The 19,086-nt window shown below is 43.7% G+C and overlaps 1 long non-coding RNA gene and 1 pseudogene across 2 annotated transcripts in view; both read right to left on the reverse strand.

Annotated features, from left to right (window-relative positions):
• Positions 1 to 1,107: 1,107 nt before the first annotated feature.
• On the reverse strand, positions 1,108 to 1,694 carry LOC311053613. The gene is made up of 3 exons (XR_014601662.1): positions 1,616 to 1,694; positions 1,290 to 1,383; positions 1,108 to 1,196 (listed from the first exon to the last, which is right to left on the reverse strand). It is a non-coding gene; the product is annotated as an uncharacterized lncRNA (long non-coding RNA).
• A 50-nt stretch (positions 1,695 to 1,744) lies between these two features.
• LOC311054296 (zinc finger RNA-binding protein-like) overlaps positions 1,745 to 19,086 on the reverse strand; it is a 29,572-nt pseudogene continuing 12,230 nt past the window's right edge. Inside the window, exons 2-13 of the transcript in view lie at positions 15,478 to 15,616; positions 14,651 to 14,861; positions 13,390 to 13,631; positions 12,873 to 13,082; positions 11,797 to 11,827; positions 10,652 to 10,836; positions 9,992 to 10,117; positions 3,179 to 3,324; positions 2,864 to 2,895; positions 2,317 to 2,469; positions 1,918 to 2,049; positions 1,745 to 1,752 (exon numbers count right to left, since the gene is read on the reverse strand). The product of the transcript in view is annotated as a zinc finger RNA-binding protein-like (transcript). The remainder of the gene's footprint in view (positions 1,753 to 1,917; positions 2,050 to 2,316; positions 2,470 to 2,863; positions 2,896 to 3,178; positions 3,325 to 9,991; positions 10,118 to 10,651; positions 10,837 to 11,796; positions 11,828 to 12,872; positions 13,083 to 13,389; positions 13,632 to 14,650; positions 14,862 to 15,477; positions 15,617 to 19,086) is intronic.

Here is a 19,086-nt window from a genome sequence, read left to right on the forward strand (position 1 = left end):
AGTACAAGTACAGTATTTTTCTATGCAAACTGATACAGTAAAAATCACTGTTTTTGCTGGCAGCAGTGGCACACTATTACACTGTTCATATGGCAGTCAAAGAGTTAAGCTACAGAGTATATATATTGGCAATGCCTCCTTAAAAACGGACAATGGACTGACCACAAGAAAATGTCCATATGCTAACATTAGATAGTTAGATCTAAAAGGTTTTGATTTGCACATGTGTCATGTTATGTTAAACAAACCTTGCAGTAGTGCAGTCTGGGACGGTCCCCTCAGTCCACAGCTGTGTTGGCCAAGATATCAGATCCGGTGTACAGCCACGCCACAGCTGAAAATGTCAAGCAAAAATACTGTATTTTAGACACAAATATATATTTGTCACTATATAAATATAGTGACAATAGCAGATCTACAAGCTCACAAGTTATCTACAAGCTGACAAGTGAGCTTGTCGATCGGCTATTTAAAATAAGGCAACAAGTTTACAGTGAGCTTGTAGATCTGCTATTTTCCAAACATTAAACTCACAGTGAGCTTGTAGATATGGAGAGAAGGAGAGAAGGGGAGAGGAGAGGAGGGGAGGGGATATATATCTGCTATTTTTGAATAGTCAAAGTGTAAAATAATGCTTTTTAGCTCAAATGAAAAAGTGACACAGACGCTTCCTCAGGTCTTAGTGGGTTAATGCAAGGCAGTTGAAGAGCCACATACATACATACATACAGCCACATATACAATGGCCTCACGACACTGGGTTTCTGTGGTTAGCTGGTTTTCCTCACAGACGGGAGCTCTGTCGCCAGCATTTGGACCACCTGTAACAGTGCAGAAACCACATATACTGCAGCAATACTTTCCAGTGATATGCATTTACTATAAGGATCCATCTTCACAGTTGCTAGACAGTGGACTGGGGGAAACATGACATGTTGCACTGGTTCTTCCTGTGTGTGTGTGTGTGTGTGTGTGTGTGTGTGTGTGTGTGTGTGTGTGTGTGTGTGTGTGTGTGTGTGTGTGTGTGTGTGTGAACATGTGACTTCCCCCTTAAATTCTAACTACAATCAAAATCACACACCCGTCAGCGGCTGAAGATTTCTGCTCTTTTTTTGTCCCTCTGATGCTTCTTTTTGAAGTGATTTCACTCGCCATGCCAGAAACCCACTCCCATCTACTGGATTGTAATACTGTGCCTAAAACACAAGAAGAAAAGAGGGGGGAAAAGTGTTATTTGGTTTTAATGAGCATGTGTAAATGTGCGTTAGACCGGTGTTTTATGTACTTACATAGCCCAAATTTCCCTGGGGATCGGCCAGGTATGGGAATAAGGCAGTGATGCCCTTTGCATAGTCCTCTTTAACACGCCTTGAAGGACTCGTCCTACAGTACACACACACACACACACACACACACACACACACACACACACACACACACACACACACACACACACACACACACACACACACACACACACACACACACACACACGTATGAGATCCAAACAAAAGTATTGCTGTGCCGCTGCCTTCTGCAAAAAGGAGGATTTTGGCCTGCACCAAGTACAACCAAAATTGTGTATTGGGTGCATAATTTTTAGATGACAACATACCCATGTTCACTTGCCATGTGTAGAACCAATATCTTCACCATGTCGCGTCTTCTGGTATCCGTTAGGCTTTTTGTCCGAGCATACTCGGTAAGGATCCTCTCTCCACCAGGTCTGTCCTTCAGAATTTTTTCAACCATCTAAGTGGAAGTAAAAAAAGGGAGGGGAAACACAGGGATAGACAGTAATATTTTAAAGCACTGGTCCTACAGGCCACTACATTTGGTGGCCAAGTATATTTAAGGTGACAAAAATGTAAACCATGACCGCCCCCCCCCAAAAAGCAACGCTTACCTGAGCGAGACGAGTCAGGTCAGCTCTGTTTCTTGGAGCAGGACTGATGGTGTCATCCGAGTCCCCGTCATTGTCTGCACCAGAGCTGAGAAAGGAGCTGCTGTTGCTGGCAATGGAATTGCTTGCAGAGGGGCTCACTGAATCTAGCAATAATGTTGACATAACAAGTGTGATTAGCAAGAGAGGAATGTTTGTGGCAAGTGTAATGTAAAAAGCGCACATTAGATACGGAAGGATCCACACACCAACAAAGTTCTTCCTCAGACACTTTCTCTCTTTTACTTACATTGGGCGTATAGAAACAAAGATCATTTCAAAAGTACAAAAATATACCTGTGTGACATTTTAGGTTAGCCAGGACTGTATGGATGAGGCTATAAGGCTCCATGTTGATAAGCAACAGAACTCACCTTCAGGATTTGGGTCTTGGGGTGAACAAATCTCCAACACACCAAGGTCTGGTTTCTTTATAAAAAACTGAAACGCCTCCTCGTCAACTTCAGTGTTCAAGTCAGCATAGACTTTTAAGTCTGAGGTACTAGGAATTTCAAATTTCTTGGCAACTGAAGACAAAACAAGATTGCACAAGCTTATTGATAAATCTGTTGTGCAATTGATTTAATTTGTATTAATGTGTCATAAAAATGGATTAAAATAGCCACAGAAAATTCAATCATATGAGGAAGATTGACAGCCCTACTGAAGACATTGAATCACTCTATCCTAAATAAAATGGATTGTGCCTTGTACTGTACACCCAGCATGTTGTTGCATATGACAGTGGTTCTCAATTTTTCATGTCAAGGACCCCCCAAATTGACAATTAGCCCACAGACCCCCATTTGAAAAGATATGCCAGGGACCCCCATAACAAGAAGACTGTTACGGCTCTAGCAGTGATTCTCAACCATTTTGATATCAAGGACCCCCATTTAATGGCATGTCTATCTCTGGGACTTCGTCTCCAGTACATGTCCTCTTCATAACGCCTGGAAAGTTTCAGCAGTTTGGGGAAGAAAAAAAAAACAGTGACCTGGGAGTTCAGCAGATTAGACATGGAGAATGTCCACTGATGAACCACTTAAACCCTATATGCTTAGTCGACTGGGATCACCCAGCGGTCTATACTTGGTTCCCTCCCGTTTTCCCCTCTACATCAAATCTCCGTGGAAAATACATCTGCACTATTTTCGGCAGATGTTTTCCCCAGAATGGAGACGCAAGTTAAAAAAACTAAAAAACATCAGCTGGTCATCAAAGACCTCATCGTACCTCATTTCCATTCTCCAGCGCTCCTCTTCCTCTCTCCTCCTCCAGAACTCTTCTTTCTGCATCTGCTTCCTCATCTTCTCCTCCTGAATCTTACGGGCACGGATGCTAGGCTTCACCTCCACCTGAAGGTCAGGGTTCACCTTTTTCTAAAAGACCAGGTGAAGAGTGTTAAGATATTGTGCAGTAGGCAATATAGGCACATATACATACATATCTTGTCACATCTTGCACCCATGTTTTGTTTGTTTTCATTTATTGTTTTGGCACTGTTTTCTGTACGTCACAACGGCAGCCGGCCACTGGAGGTACGGCTATATAAGTGAACGTCATCACGCCGGGACAGGAGGAGGAAGTGTTTGAAGAGCGTGGCGGCTCGGGTGTTTGGAGTTGCGGGTTGGGAGTTAGTAACGTTCGGTATACAGTACATACGGAGGCCACCTCTCACTTACGGATTTAGAAGATAAGCGACGGATGGATAGCGCTGTCCTACTGTGCCTTGTAGTTTCTAAAGGAAGTGAGAAGAGTGGAGCTTCGCGTACGAGAAGGAGTTACTGACGGTCCCACCGTAGTGATGTCCCGTGTCGGTGTGGTACAGAGACTAATACATATATAAAGAGCACAAAAACCCTACGGGGAAGAAAAAGAAGAAATCCGTAAATACCATAAAAAGAACGTGGGTTATTATCCCCGCACCTGAACAGTGAAAGATCCAGCATCTCGCTTCGGCTGTGAGGGCCAACGCCAGAGCTGGCCGTAGCCAGTAGGTGAGTGGAGCTGGGGGGTTGTTGACGTGGGGGGAACAGTGCCATATTGTTTTAGTTTGCCATCTACACACACGACCACACGCACATACACACACCTTTTAGGTCAGGGTAGCTCCTATCTATGGTGTTTAGCGAGCCGGTAGGAATAGCCCGTGACAAATGGGGGCTCGTCTTTACTGAACCGTTTATTTGGGTAATTTGTTTGTTGTATAATTAGTAGCCGAGGAGTTAAGCAGTAAAAGTAAACATGGGTGATGAATTTACGCCCGAGACGTTTTTAGAAAAGATTCGCAGGCTTAGCGAGTGGTATGAGCTAAAAAAAGAGGATTTGCGCCGAGTGGCCGAGCATTTAGAAGTGGCATTAACGCCTGAGATGAAGAAAGGAGAAATGGTGGAGATCTTGGTGCAACGGGTGGGGGGAGAGCCGCTTGATAACGCCACTCGACAGCATTTGTCATCAGTGGAGTTACAACGAGTAACGCTTGAGCAAGTGAGAGTCAAGGAAAGGGGGGAAACGGAGCGGGAGCTTGCTCGTATTGCACTAGAAAAAGAAAAACTGAGAATCCAATTGGAAATTAAGAAATTGGAGCACGGGGTGGGTAAAAGTGAGAAACCATTTGAGGTGGGGCGTAATATATGCCTCGTGCCCAAGTTTTGTGAGAAAGAAGTTTATTTTTTTTGTCATTTGAAAAAGTGGCAAACAGTTTAAAGTGGCCTTCACAATATTGGTCGGTGCTAGCACAAAGTGCATTGACAGGAAGAGCTCAAGAGGTGTATGCAGCTCTAGATGAAGAAAAGTCGGCTGACTATCAGATAGTAAAAAAATTAGTATTGGGTGCTTATGAATTGGTACCTGAATCCTATCGCCAGAGATTTCGGGGCTTGCAGAGGAAAGTGGGGGAGTCCCATTTGGAATTTGCCAGACAGAAGGAAATTGCATTTGATAGGTGGTTTCGGGCCCGAAATGTGAATCAGGATTATAGTCAACTTAGGCAGCTTATCCTAACAGAGGAGTTTAAAAATAGCATTGCCCCAGGAATAAAAACTCATTTGGAAGATCATAAAGTGGAAGATTTACAAAAGGCAGCCATGTTGGCAGATGAGTATGAATTATCGCACAGGACAAACTTTGGTAGTAGTAAAAATACTAGTTATCACGAAGTACAGGAGGATTTTGGAGTATCAAATAACAGAGAATCCAGGGTAGGGATGAAGGTGAGGAATGACAGGCCATGGGTACCCTCAGCAATGCCATCTGGGCCAACATGTCATTACTGTCGTAAAAAGGGACATATAAAGGCAGAATGTTGGAAATTGCAAAATGATGTGGGAAGAGAAGGTGGAGTAAAACCAGTGGGGGTGGTGTCGATGGGCCCTGAGTCAGAGGAGAGGAGAGAAAAGGAGAGAACCCTGGAGATGTACAAAGAGTTTATTTCAGAAGGATCAGTCATGGTCGATGGGAAAGAGAGTCCTGTTGTAGTGTTGCGAGACACGGGAGCTAGTCAATCTCTGTTAGTAGAAAATGTTGGGGAGAATGATAGAACATTTCTAAAGACGTATGCTCTCATTAAGGGGGTTGGAGGGGAGTTCATATCTGTTCCGATTCACCAAATAACATTAAGGTCTAAGGTGGTGAGTGGGCTGGTGTCCGTGGGGCTGGTCACCAGTTTGCCGGTACCAGGGGTGAATTTTATTTTGGGTAATGACCTAGCCGGGGACAAGGTATATGCAGACCCTGAGATTACTGCCACTCCAGCTTTGTCAAGGGAGACTGAGGGGTTACAAGACGAATTCCCAGGAATATTTCCCGCTTGTGTAGTGACGCGAGCACAGGCTCGATTGGAGAGTGAGGCAAAAAGGGAAGACGAGGTAGGCGAGGCTCAGACTCCTCAGAGTAGTTTGGCCAATGTTTTTTTTTCAAATGTCGAGGGCTCGATTAAGACATTTACTCATAATGATTTGGTGAGTGCCCAGCAGGAGGACCCAGATATTGTGAAACTGTGTGAGAGTGCGATACCACAGGAGGAAATGGGGAACGAAGCAGAGGGATTTTATTTGAACAATGAGGTACTTATGAGGAAATGGAGGTCTAGGGAGTGTCCTGCTAACCAGGAGTGGAAGGTAGTGTATCAGGTGGTGCTCCCACCCTGTTATCGAGAGGACATTCTTAAAATTGGCTCATGAGGTTCCAACAGCAGGGCATTTAGGAATAAGGAAAACGCAAGCCAAAGTTCAACAGCATTTTTATTGGCCAAAAATGCATAAGGATATAGTCCATTTTTGTAAATCATGTCATGCCTGTCAGGTGGGGGGAAAACCAAACCAGGTTATTCCCAGGGCACCACTGATTCCGATACCTGCTTTTGAGGAGCCTTTTACTCGGGTGTTGATAGACTGTGTAGGGCCCCTGCCTAAAACGAAAAGGGGGCATCAGTATTTGCTCACAATAATGGATGTGGCTACGAGGTATCCGGAGGGAATTCCCCTGAGAGATATCAAGGCAAAGACAGTGTTAGATGCACTAATAAAGTTTTTCACACAGTATGGGCTGGCCAGAGAGGTGCAATCGGATCAAGGATCCAATTTTATGTCTGGAGTGTTTCAAGAAGTAATGTACCAACTAGGTATAAAACAGTTGAAATCATCCATATATCACCCACAGTCTCAGGGGGCCCTTGAGAGGCATCATCAGACGTTGAAAACAATGATTAGAACGTACTGTGTGGAGGACCCAGGTGACTGGGACAGAGGGATCCCCTTTCTGCTATTTGCAGCCAGGGATGCAGTGAATGAGTCAACAGGCTTTAGTCCGTTTGAACTGGTTTTTGGACATGAAGTAAGGGGACCGTTAAAGTTGGTGAAGGAGAAGTTTCTGGGGCAGGAGACAGAGGTGAACATCTTAGATTATGTAGCAGAGTTTAAGGCCAGACTGAGAGCAGCCTGTGGAATTGCTAGAGAACATTTGAAGGGGGCCCAAGAGAAAATGAAGGCTACGTATGACCAAAACGTGCAGGCGCGTAGTTTCAAGGTGGGAGACAGTGTGTTGGTACTGTTGCCTATTAGGGGAGACCCCCTACATGCTCGTTTTAGTGGACCCTATCTGATTGGGGAGAAGATAAATGATGTTAATTATGTCATTAATACCTCGGATAGGCGTAAGAAGAAAAGATTGTGTCACATAAATATGTTGAAGTTGTATCATGGTCGGGGGGAGAGGCCAGTAGTAGCTATTAACATAGAAAAGAGTGAGACAGAAGAAGATAGTGGGGCAGAGAGTTTGGAGCCAGTGGGAATACGCTTGGTAAATAGTGAGGTGATGGCCAAGTGGGGTCAGGTGGTGGAACATCTAGAGCCAGAGCAGGGGGTTGAGGTGCATGCTCTGATCCAAAAGTTTCCTGCTGTGTTTACAGATACTCCGGGGTTAACCTCTGGGCTTAAACATGATATAGAGGTAGGGGATGCGTTGCCTATCAAACAGCATCCCTATAGGTTAAACCCAGGGAAAATGGCTGCAGTTAGGGAAGAAATAAAGTACATGCTAGAGCATGATATTATTGAACCTAGCAGTAGTGATTGGAGCTCTCCTATTGTACTCGTTCCTAAATCAGATGGGAGTATCAGGATGTGTGTGGATTTTCGCAAAGTGAATGCAGTGAGTAAAGCGGATTCATATCCTATTCCCCGGATTGAAGACTGCATTGATAGGATAGGGTCAGCTAAGTATGTGTCGAAATTCGACTTGTTGAAAGGGTATTGGCAGGTGCCTTTGTCGGAACGTGCAAAGGAGATTTCAGCATTTGTGACTCCAGATGGCCTTTATCAATTTAGGGTTCTTCCGTTTGGCTTGAGAAATGCACCAGCATGTTTTCAGCGCCTGATGAGCCAAGTCACCAGAGGGTTGATGAACTGTGTGACCTACATTGATGACGTGGTGTTGTACCATGACACTTGGGAAGAACATGTAGCTCAGATAGAAGAATTCTTTGCACGGCTGGCCGAGGCAAAACTAGTGGTTAATTTAGCAAAAAGTGAGATCGGCAAGGCCCAAGTGACATATTTGGGGCATGTAGTAGGACGTGGCCAGGTCCGCCCTCGTGCTGCTAAAGTACAGGCAATTACTGATCTTCCAGTACCTCAGACAAAGAAACAGTTGATGAGGGTACTAGGAATGTGTGGATTCTATAGAAAGTTTGTGCGAAATTTTGCAGCAATTACAGAACCTCTTACAAATCTATTGAAGAAGACTGTGAGATATACTTGGAATGAGCAGTGTCAGAGAGCATTCGAGCAAGTGAAGGCCATTTTAACTTGTCAGCCTGTGTTAACGGCACCTGATTTCGGGAAACCATTTAAGTTGGCGGTAGATGCATGCGATGTGGGAATCGGAGGGGTGCTCATGCAGGAAGATAGCAGTGGTATTGATATGCCAGTGGCCTACTATTCAAAGAAGTTGAATCGTCACCAGAAGCTCTATTCAACCATAGAGAAGGAAGGGTTGGCCCTGGTGTTAGGTTTGCAGCATTTTGAAATTTATGTGACCAATGGCTGTGGGGAGGTTGTGGTCTATACTGATCATAACCCTCTGGTTTTTATTGAGAAGTTTAAGACCAAGAACCAGAGGCTTTTCCGATGGGGTCTGGTCCTACAGCAATACAATCTGTGTATACAGCACGTAGCAGGGAAGGATAACGTCATTGCTGACACACTGTCTAGGGCAGCGGGGTGAGAGGTTAGGTGTAGAGGAGAATAGGATTTAGTGTAGTTGCAGGGTAAAGAAAAGAAAAAAAAAGTTTTTTTTTCTTTTCTTTATGGGGGGAGATGTTAAGATATTGTGCAGTAGGCAATATAGGCACATATACATACATATCTTGTCACATCTTGCACCCATGTTTTGTTTGTTTTCATTTATTGTTTTGGCACTGTTTTCTGTACGTCACAACGGCAGCCGGCCACTGGAGGTACGGCTATATAAGTGAACGTCATCACGCCGGGACAGGAGGAGGAAGTGTTTGAAGAGCGTGGCGGCTCGGGTGTTTGGAGTTGCGGGTTGGGAGTTAGTAACGTTCGGTATACAGTACATACGGAGGCCACCTCTCACTTACGGATTTAGAAGATAAGCGACGGATGGATAGCGCTGTCCTACTGTGCCTTGTAGTTTCTAAAGGAAGTGAGAAGAGTGGAGCTTCGCGTACGAGAAGGAGTTACTGACGGTCCCACCGTAGTGATGTCCCGTGTCGGTGTGGTACAGAGACTAATACATATATAAAGAGCACAAAAACCCTACGGGGAAGAAAAAGAAGAAATCCGTAAATACCATAAAAAGAACGTGGGTTATTATCCCCGCACCTGAACAGTGAAAGATCCAGCATCTCGCTTCGGCTGTGAGGGCCAACGCCAGAGCTGGCCGTAGCCAGTAGGTGAGTGGAGCTGGGGGGTTGTTGACGTGGGGGGAACAGTGCCATATTGTTTTAGTTTGCCATCTACACACACGACCACAAGCACATACACACACCTTTTAGGTCAGGGTAGCTCCTATCTATGGTGTTTAGCGAGCCGGTAGGAATAGCCTGTGACAAGAGGAAATGTCAGGACAGATGACGGCATGATCAACTTATGACTTATTGTTTAACTATTCAAAATAGTTCAGTCTAGTGTACTGGGTCGTGTAGATTACTCGCTTCGGTCTAAAAACCTGTCATGCTAAAAATAACGTTGTCCCAGCTAAAACATGACTTGAAGATCAATTCTGTGACAATGACTAAGGATGATATATTCCAGTGACACCTTTTAAATGCTCTTTTATGCTTATTTCATAATATATCTTTTATATTTGTCTTCTCTCAGTTTTAACCTGTACCCCCGCCCTTTTTGTGATGTGTTTTTAACTAACCTTGCCTGTATGAGCTATGGGATATCTGAATTTCCCCTCGGGGATCAATAAAGTATCTATCTATCTATCTATCTATCTCTTATCAGCAAGCGACATCAGCCAAAGATAATACATTAGGCATAATAACACTTGTGCCTGCACCTATGAAAATGTACCAACCTTGTACTGCAGTCGATGCCTCCTTCCCTTCAGATGCATCTCCTTTGGGTAACTCTGAGGATCGTTGAAACTGCATTCACACAGCTTGCAGTGGAAGCGGATGACTTTGCCTTCATCGTTGCGGACCTAAGGAGATGGGTAACACAAAATGTTCAATTCCCTCTATAGCAGTGTTTTTTAACTTTAACTCTTATAGGATCCAACAGCATGGCTCCAATGTGGAGTTAATTCTGTGTAGCGTGCATGCAAAGTTTAGCACTGATCGGTCCTGTGGTTTGTTACACACAGACCCTCTCATAGACAGGTAGGGTATGGCCGAGCAACGCCGTAAAAATACAATTGTACGGCAGACTCAGAGCCAGTCTTCATTTTAACTCTTTTATACTTGTGTTTGATGGAGTGCAATATAGAACGATTACATCCCCACATCCACAGCACTGGCCTTCCCCTCTGGTTCATGGCCAGTGGGGTTTGTTAAACAAAAAACAGCTGTCTCCCTATTTGGGCTGCTGCAGTTGTGCACACTTTTTTGCCTTACTAAAAAAATGTATACTCACAAAAATAACTGATCTACAAGCTAACAATGTGTCGTGATGCGACGTGTTAGCATGTAGATCAGTTATTTTTGGCAAGCAACACCCAAGTGAACTGTCAGAATACCTCTTCAACGTAGTCGTGTCCAACAGGCTGCACGTCGTTCTGCAGTGCAGCTAGCGCCGCCGCAGACAGCCAATCAGAGATATCATTCTTGGTCTCTGGGGCAGCCATGGAGGGTGGCGTTGGCTTGGATATCTCCGCTGCCTTCATCTCATCCTCTTTCGCCGTGGTCTGCAGTTTGTTTCCTCCTGCAAGGGGCAAAGGGGGAGGTAGGGTTCTTTAGTCTCAGACCATTGCTATTGGGCACAAACCCTCTTCCAATATTTCATAAATTGCCTATTTAGTGGCGAAAATAGGCGATGCAAGGTGTTGTGAGTTTGCAGATGGCATTGGATGAAGTGAACAGCCAACAAATACGATAAAACCCGAAATTGTGTCTACTAATGACTTCATCCTTACTGCTCCAAAAGACCACAGATAGAGAAGTTATTATTTGTAGCAGGGCCTTATTTTTCAATCAAAAGTTACCGTAAACTTACCATAGACATTAGTGAACACCCAACCTCTAATCGTAAATACACAAAAAAATGAATTGATTAACCAATAAGAAACTCACGCCTGGTCGCCGTCCATCACTACACAAGTTGGCAGAGACTTATCCAGACATTGGCATGTAGCCTTTGAGTGCAAAGCACGCTCTGTGAAACCAGCTTCACTCTTTATTAGTGATGAGTGTTTGAACCACTTTCAACCTGGTGTCCCTATTTTGGGCACGTCATTATAGGTGCAAATTGTAAAAAAAAAAATGTTTTATCATTTTTAAAGTGAAAATGGAAGTCGTTTTCTTTATTCATTGTGTGATAAGTACATAGGGGTTCAATGACTTAAACCCTATATACTTAGATGGGTGTGCAAGGGGTCTGTCATTTTCTATCACTCATTAATCTCTGCCGATCTACAAGCTCACACAATGCCTCGTGACGTGTAGTGAGACGATTTTTGTTTTCACTGAATGTTTGCCTATTACGACAAGCCCCGAATAGGGACGCTAGGATTCATGTGGTTGAACTGGTTAAATGCAGAGCTATACTAATCAAACAGGAATACAGCAAAAACACAGTACAGAGCATAATGGCAAACACGGTGAAGAATGAAGTCATTGTCAAATACCGCCAGGAGACGTCAAAATTCAAAGGGGACCTACTGACCGACAAAGTTGATCTTGGGGGCGGAGGCCTTCTTGACGGGGGGGGGGGGGGGGGTGGAGTTGGCAGACGACAGACTGTTGCCGAGCGCATTCTAACACCACTAAACTAAAAGCCTATCCATCCATCCAACATATCACTGTTTATTTGCCATCCTAGGCAGCATGATAGCAAGCCATCTTTAGCCATTGCTTGAGCATCATGCAAATTGCTGTGTGGCTTTGATTGATTGAATTCTTTATCAGCAGTTTGCGAAAAGTACAGAGGCACAGTAAGGCCTACACAATGATGCTAAAAGGATAACACAAAAATCCCTGAGGGCTTGTTTCCATTGTCTCATATCATAAATCTCATATTTGGGAACACACATGTTGACATCTTTTTTGCTTTAATTGCCAAAACACGTCAAAGCTAAAGTTCCCCTTATGACTTATGAAGCTGTAAAAGGATTGGCTTATGTCTTTATTAAACCAGATATGCAAATATGTTCTTTTTTTTTGTCCTTCAAAACACCTGAACCAAGCATAGAACTTGCGTACCGGTCATATATGCATACATCTGTGCCAAATATACACAGTATAGAGACAAGTACACAACGTCCAGTAAGCCTGCCTGTATGTGGGCGTGTGTATATTGAATGAGGGTTAATATCTTTTGTGACCGTTTACAATCCATTATGTTCCTAAATAATGTGTTTATCGGTGTCAGCCAGGGGTCTATAATGGGCCCCCTCCTTTTTTACCCCTTTACAAATATCTCACAGTGCGACACGTTGAAAGATTGTAGATTAATGTAGTTAACCACATTAATCCTGGCTTACCCATTTTGGGCATGCCATTATAGGCAAAGGTTTAAAGACTTAAAAAATATGTTTATCAAAGTTCTCAAATTTTTAAAAATAGTCAATGTATAAAACTTCATAAGACAAGCTGTGAGCTTGTATCCCAAAGTACAAATTAGTGCTTACGTGGTTAAGCCTAATCCATAGGTAAAATGGTGTCGCTGGTCAAAAAGAACTGATCTATGCGAGCAAGTGACACATGATGGTAATACATGGTAGCATAAAATAAATACATTACCTTCTGATGCTTGGCCCCACGGATATGAGCGGCGTAAGCGTCGGCTCCGGTGGAGGAGACGTCACACAGCTCACAGCGGAGCTGGTTCTGGACGCCGCGGGCAGAGCTGCTGGTTCCTCCACTGCTGCTGCTGCTACTGCTGCTCTGAGACACCTTGAGAGCCGCTTCCTTCTTCTTGTGCTTCTGGCCCTCCAGGTGCTCCTTGTATGTCTGGTTGGAGAGGAAGGGGGGTTACTATTCCTTCATTTGAGACACCATTTGCTTCAAATGTAGGACGTATAATAATGCAAGCCAAGCATGGCGTTTCAGCATAAAATCTAATCATGTATTAAGTCGGACAAACCTGCAAAGTTTGTTAAACTAATTTGATCAGTGTAAATGTAGAATTGATATACAGCTTTTCAAGGTACTCAAACAAGCTTGTAGATCAGGTTTGTTTTTGGTCTATAACAACATGCCCAAAATAGGGAGGCGAGGTTCAAAGTGATCCCCACCAGTCTTTAGGCTTCAACCTCACCTGCGGGCCTGCACAGCTGATCTTACACCCGTCACAGTAGTGGATCTGAGGGGGTTTGGGCGGCTGCTTAGGCCTGAGCTGCTTGCTCTGGAAGGGCGGCTTCTTGGTGAAGGTGCTGCCCGTCCATGCTGCTGTAGCGGCTACCGCGGCCACCGCCTGCTTCTGTTGCTGCTGCTGTTGCTGCTGGTAATATGTGGAGGCAGCAGAGTACACGGCAGCCTCGTAGCCCGAGTAAGACGTACCTATGGAGCAGGAATAGGGGCAGTGATGAAGAAATGCATTTCAATAAAATATATTTTTTTAAAGATACCAATAGGCTGTATTTACAGCAGCCATATTATGAAGACATTCACAGGTGTTACCAATGATACTAATGAAGGCTCTGTTCCATTCTGGTCAAACAGAGTCAGGGTGCTGATATTGTGCATGTTGGCTCACTGGAAACACTCTGTTACACCAGTGGGTCTACAGTTGGTGTCCAGGGACCCTCATGGTCTTCCAAATGGCCCCTTGCAGGTGTGTAACTCTGAGAGTGTACAAATGTATGTAAATGTGTACACTCTCAGAGTTATGGGGGTCGTGGGAAACCACTGTGCTACACTAAATGGAACAGAGCCTTCATTAGTATCATTGGTAACACCTATGAAAGAAGTGATAATTTGGCTGCTGTGCATAGAGCCTATTCTAAGTCTACAAGCCACGGCATCTCAGAAAGAAATCAAATGCGTCAGTGTTTAACACTGGGAACTTTTGGCTTCCTCCTGCATTCTAAAATGTGCAGTCTAGCTAAACTGTGTTTTGAGTGACAAGATTCTGCATCTACGCCCGATGCGACACAACTCGCGTACGTTGAATAATTATGTTCGACTGAAGTGAATTTTGCGCAAGCGAATACGAGCGACAGCCTATGTATGGGGAACGTTGCAAAGTAATGAACACGTTGCATCCATTCAAAATTATTCAAAAATAGCAGATGTACAAGCCCGCAGCGCGGCACGAAGTGATGACTGTGAGATTGTACATCTGCTATTTTTTTACATTTATTGAGAGATCTTTTAAGTGTTCTTAAAACATGTTTTGCTATACAGCTAAAATCTAAAATGACAGATGCTTTCCCGGTTTTAATGGGTTATTATAACGATGGCACCCAGATCAATTAAATGTGTTTCTGCAGCTCACATTCTACTATATTGCTCGACTACGTTTGGGTTTAGCGTGTGGGTAACTTGTATGTGTGGGTGACGGCCGGGCATTTCCTTACCGGAATATGGTGCTGTAGGTCGGGCTCTGGGAGTACGACGGCACTACGGACGCTCTAGCAGAGGGTACGGGCTGCACGGTGGACGACACCGGGTAGATGGAGAAGGTGGAGGTGGCCTGGCTGGGCGTGGCCGGTTTGATGGCAGTCACCTGGCGCGTCTGCTGGGTCTGGGTGTACGGCGTCATACATTGCGTGTACGCTGGTTTGGGGGCTATGTGGGGAAATAGAGAATAGTACAAAACGATGACTTTTTTTTTAAAGGTTGCACAAAACACAAAACATATCCATTATCCAAAAACCATGTGGGATATAAACAACACATGTTTTTGTTGTTCTCTTGTCTTTAATAAACTGGTTTGGCATCAGCAGCCATGAGTGTGCCGTGACTCATTGATGTTTTAAGAAATAAATGTTTGTTGTGGTTGGGTCATTGTGAAACATTTTCAAAAGTAGCAGAGTATACAAGCGTTGTGAGAACCACACTTATAGATTGACCTTTTTTTGTACAAATGGAAGCAAATGGACCCTAATGCAGTGGGTCCAGGGACCCTCAGGGTTCCTTGAGGTGGTTCCAAATGGACACGTACAGGTCTGGAACTTTTGAGAGTGTACAAATGGAACCAAATGGACCCGTACAGGTCCATTTGGTTCCATTTGTACACTCTCAGAGTTATGAGGGGTCATTGAAATTAAAAAGTTTGAGCACCACTGGCCTAATGCACACCAAACTGGAGGTCATCAAAGCTTTTAAAAAGCTTTGAGAATGACAGTTCTAGTAGGACTTTTCTTCACCATGACGAGTCCAGTCAGTGGCGAGTTGAACGTACCTGTCTGATAGTAGGACTCTGCCACTGTGGGCTGGGGCTGTGCAGCGGCCACAGCTGATGCAGCGATGGGCTGCTGGTAGTATTGCTTGGGGTCATAAGCGACAGCCGGGGCTGTAGACCGCACATACGAATATGTGTCCTGCAGAAGACAAACACCACAAGCAAGCAATGTTTATTATAGGCCATTTGAAAACCATACCTGCGCTGCTAGATTTCATCGCACAGTCAAACAATCAATTTATTATTATTTTCAGAGCAAACAATATTGGACACAATATTTTTATATTGTGGTATTGCTACTTTTACGTAAGTAAAATTTCTTAGTACTTCTTTCAGGGATCTCATCTTAAACAAGCTCAGTGCTTAATGAGTCTTCCAGTTTAGTAGACCTTGTATTGTGGGTTAGGGTTTAGGTAAGGTTAGGTTAGGTAGTTTAGTAGACCTTGTATTGTGGGTTAGGGTTAGGGTTTAGGTAAGGTTAGGTTAGGTAGTTTAGTAGACCTTGTATTGTGGGTTAGGGTTTAGCTAAGGTTAGGTTAGGTAGTTTAGTAGGACCTTGTATTGTGGGTTAGGGTTTAGGTTAGGTTAGGTAGTTTAGTAGACCTTGTATTGTGGGTTAGGGTTAGGGTTTAGGTTAGGTTAGGTAGTTTAGTACGTTGGTTCTCAAAGTGGGGTCCGGGGACCCCCAGGGGTCCTTGAGGGAGTTCCAGGGGGTCCCCAGCTAGGAACCAAATAGGCCCTTATGGGTCTGTAACTCTGAGAGTGTACAAATGAAACCAAATGGTATGGGTCCATTTGGTTCCATTTGTACACTCTCAGAGTTAAATTAACATTGATTTTTACAATATAAATTGGGGTCCCAGAGATAGAAATGCCATTAAATGGGGGTCCGTAGCATAATGCATGTCAAACTGGGGGTCCAAGAAATTAAAATGGTTGAAAATCACTGCTAGAGCCGTAAAAATCTTCTCTTATGGGGGTCCTTGGCATATCTTTTCAAATGGGGGTCCGCGGGCTAATAAATGTCAATTTGGGGGTCCTTGACATGAAAAAGTTTGAGAACCACTGGTTTAGTAGACCTTGTATTGTGGGTTAGGGTTAGGGTTTAGGTAAGGTTAGGTAGTTTAGTAGACCTTGTATTGTGGGTTAGGGTTAGGGTTTAGGTAAGGTTAGGTTAGGTAGTTTAGTAGACCTTGTATTGTGGGTTAGGGTTTAGGTAAGGTTAGGTTAGGTAGTTTAGTAGACCTTGTATTGTGGGTTAGGGTTTAGGTAAGGTTAGGTAGTTTAGTAGACCTTGTATTGTGGGTTAGGGTTAGGGTTTAGGTAAGGTTAGGTTAGGTAGTTTAGTAGACCTTGTATTGTGGGTTACGGTTTAGGTAAGGTTAGGTTAGGTAGTTTAGTAGGACCTTGTATTGTGGGTTAGGGTTTAGGTTAGGTTAGGTAGTTTAGTAGACCTTGTATTGTGGGTTAGGGTTAGGGTTTAGGTTAGGTTAGGTAGTTTAGTACGTTGGTTCTCAAAGTGGGGTCCGGGGACCCCCAGGGGTCCTTGAGGGAGTTCCAGGGGGTCCCCAGCTAGGAACCAAATAGGCCCTTATGGGTCTGTAACTCTGAGAGTGTACAAATGAAACCAAATGGTATGGGTCCATTTGGTTCCATTTGTACACTCTCAGAGTTAAATTAACATTGATTTTTACAATATAAACTGGGGTCCCAGAGATAGAAATGCCATTAAATGGGGGTCCGTAGCATAATGCATGTCAAACTGGGGGTCCAAGAAATTAAAATGGTTGAAAATCACTGCTAGAGCCGTAAAAATCTTCTCTTATGGGGGTCCTTGGCATATCTTTTCAAATGGGGGTCCGCGGGCTAATAAATGTCAATTTGGGGGTCCTTGACATGAAAAAGTTTGAGAACCACTGGTTTAGTAGACCTTGTATTGTGGGTTAGGGTTAGGGTTTAGGTAAGGTTAGGTAGTTTAGTAGACCTTGTATTGTGGGTTAGGGTTTAGGTAAGGTTAGGTAGTTTAGTAGACCTTGTATTGTGGGTTAGGGTTAGGGTTTATCTCCAAGGGTTATACTTATAGCTACATTCAAATTATCTGAACATTAAACAAAATGTGGCAAATTTTAAACTATGTGTAAAAGAAAGTGTGTGTGAGTACATTATATCCTAATACACTGGGTTCTCAACCTTTTCAGGCTGCGACCCCCCCAAAATAATCATATTTTTAATGGGGGGCCGCCAAAATAATCATATTTGAACCGGGGATCCCCCAAAATAATAATATTTGAACTGAACACCTGACAAGCACTTCAGGGGTTGTGGCATTACGTTTAGTTTGACTTGGTTCCACAGTAGCTGTAGAATACAACCCTCGTAGACGTATTTACGATTCTGACGTCTTCAATCTACGAGAGTTGTAGGGTTCACGCCCCATGGAGACCTGGACTTTCTGCACTATGCCCTGCAGATACTCAAAACGTGTACAAGTTGAAAATAAAAGGTGCTTACCTCAAAGCCCCAAATGTTAGCTACTTCTACGGGGTAGTAGTTTAATGTAATAATACATATCTTTCAATAAAGAAGTGTTTTAATGCCGTTTGTGGCCGAACGCCATTTTTTCACCCTAGTTTACCTCCTGTTTACATTGAGTGTAATTCCGGGTTTCACCGGATGCGCCCCCTCACTACCCGTCACTGCCGCCCATTGGGAACTTCCGATAGAATCGGCCACAGACGGCATTAAAGCACTTCTTTATTGAAATATATGGATTATTACATTAAACTACTACCCCGTAGAGACAGTTAACATTTGGGGCTTGGGGGTAAGCACCTTTATTTTCAATTTGGACACGTTTTGAGTATCTGAGGGGCATAGTGCAGAAAGTCCAGGTCTCCATGGGGCGTGAACCCTACAACTCTCATAGATTGAAAACGTCAGAATCATAAATACGTCTACGAGAGTTGTATTCTACAACTAGTTCCACAGATAAATATTATGAGGCGTTGTGAGCTTGTGGATCTGCTATTTTCTTAGATTATTTTAGTTGCGTGTAACCACAGCACAGATTTGCATCGCATTGTAAACAGCTGTGCCACCGTGCCTCTTATACACACTTTGTGAGTTTCTAACTTGCGGTCACAGTCAGTGTGTGGTACTTTTAGATGGATATCTTACTGTAACAGACAGATCTATCCACCGTTCCAGCCAGGACTGTGGATAGCAGCCACATGGCATGGATCACAGACTATATATTATAACCATGATCACAGAAACACGACGGAGCCAGCTAGCCGCTAAACATTAGCGTAAGTCGGTGTTGCCAGATCTAGCGAAAGAAATAAGCAGCAAGTCTATACAAAGAAGCCCAAAATAAGCAAATAGTGGGCAGGTTAGTCAAACTTTATTGTCAAATGTTGAGAGCAGTGATTTTAAAACATTTTCATGCCATGGGCCCCCAATATTACAAGCTACTTTACAGTGGTGGAAAGTAACTAAGTACATTTACTTAAGTACTGTACTTAAGACTTATTACAATTTTGAGGTAATTGCACTCTACTTGAGTATTTCCAATTTCCAATACTTTTACTTCTACTCCACTACATCTCA

The sequence above is a fragment of the Gymnoscopelus microlampas genome (assembly GCF_963454915.1).
Source record: "Gymnoscopelus microlampas genome assembly, chromosome: 10".
Classification (NCBI taxonomy): domain Eukaryota; kingdom Metazoa; phylum Chordata; class Actinopteri; order Myctophiformes; family Myctophidae; genus Gymnoscopelus; species Gymnoscopelus microlampas.